At 45.9% G+C, this 1,469-nt stretch overlaps 1 pseudogene; it reads right to left on the reverse strand.

Moving 5' to 3' along the window:
- Positions 1 to 1,189: 1,189 nt before the first annotated feature.
- LOC140737445 (U6 spliceosomal RNA) lies at positions 1,190 to 1,253 on the reverse strand (annotated as a pseudogene).
- Positions 1,254 to 1,469: the final 216 nt, after the last annotated feature.

Consider the following 1,469-nt stretch of genomic DNA (forward strand, 5'->3'; position numbering starts at 1 on the left):
AGGTAAGAGTCTTTCAATGCTTGTTTGGGGGATTTTCGCCCATTCTTCCTTGCAAAAGGCTTCTAGTTCTGTGAGATTCCTGGACCGTCTTGCATCCACTGCTCTTTTGTGGTCTATCCACAGATTTTCAATTATGTTTAGGTCGGGGGACTGTGAGGGCCATGGCAAAACCTTCAGCTTGCGCCTCTTGAGGTAGTCCATTGTGGTTTTGAGGTGTGTTTAGGATCATTATCCTGTTTTCATCCTCTTTTCATCTTCAGCTTTTTTACAGACGGTGTGATATGTGCTTCCAGAATTTGCTGGTAATTAGTTGAATCCGTTCTTCCCTCTACCAGTGAAATGTTCCCCGTGCCACTGGCTGCAACATAAGCCCAAAGCATGATTGATCCACTCCCATGCTTAACAGTTGGAGAGGTGTTCTTTTCATGAAATTCTGCATCCTTTTTTCTCCAAACATACCTTTGCTCATTGGGGCCAAAAAGTTCTATTTTAACTTCATCAGTCCACAGGACACATTTCCAAAATGCATCAGGCTTGTTTAGATGTTCCTTTGCAAACTTCTGATGCTGAATTTTATGGTGAGGATGCAGGAAAGGTTTTCTTCTGATGACTCTTCCATGAAGGTCATATTTGTGCAGGTGTCGTTGCACAGTAGAACAGTGCACCATCACTCCAGAGTCTGCTAAATCTTCCTGGAGGTCTTTTGTAGTCAAATGGGGGTTTGATGCACCATCAATAACTCTGAGACGTGGGTTAAGGTAGGCTTTTATTGGCTGGAAGAAAGCACAAGCAGCAAGTGACCATCACACAACATCCTGGAGACTGAGGAAGGGTCTCTCTCTCTCTCTCTCCATCTTGTTTTACGGCGGTTGGCATCCAGCTTACTGATGCATTACCGCCTCCTTCTGTTCCAGAGTATGCGATGGACTCACATTCTAAATCCCTTCACCCAATCACACACATACACATACCCTAACCTACACTTTATCCTCCCCATCCTAGTACCCTATTTCTGTTTATCCATCATATCCTATAAAAAACCCCTGTACCCCTTAAGAAAGCTAAAAATACCCTGACCTGTGTTCTCTCACCTATGCCCAGCAACCCTTTTAATGTGAATTCCTGCACCCCCAATTCCCTTAGATTAATTCTCATCATCTCTCTCTGTATCCCATACTTCCTGCAACTCAAAAATATGGAACGCTTCACGAATTTGCGTGTCATCCTTGCGCAGGGGCCATGCTAATCTTCTGAGGAAGGGTCTGTGGCTCCAATCGCCTTTATACCAGGGTCTGTGGGAGGAGCCACAGGAGCAGTCTGCAGGGGGGTGCGTGTCCAGACAGGTATATGTAGTTCACCACAGGGTTTTGTTATGACCTCGGCCCCCTCCTTTGTGAGAATCGCAAGAGCCCTAGTCAAGGGGGGGTCAACTGACCCAAGAGGGGGAGAGACGTGCTGAATAGACACAA

Source organism: Hemitrygon akajei, chromosome 12, assembly GCF_048418815.1.
Source record: "Hemitrygon akajei chromosome 12, sHemAka1.3, whole genome shotgun sequence".
In the NCBI taxonomy this organism is placed as follows: domain Eukaryota; kingdom Metazoa; phylum Chordata; class Chondrichthyes; order Myliobatiformes; family Dasyatidae; genus Hemitrygon; species Hemitrygon akajei.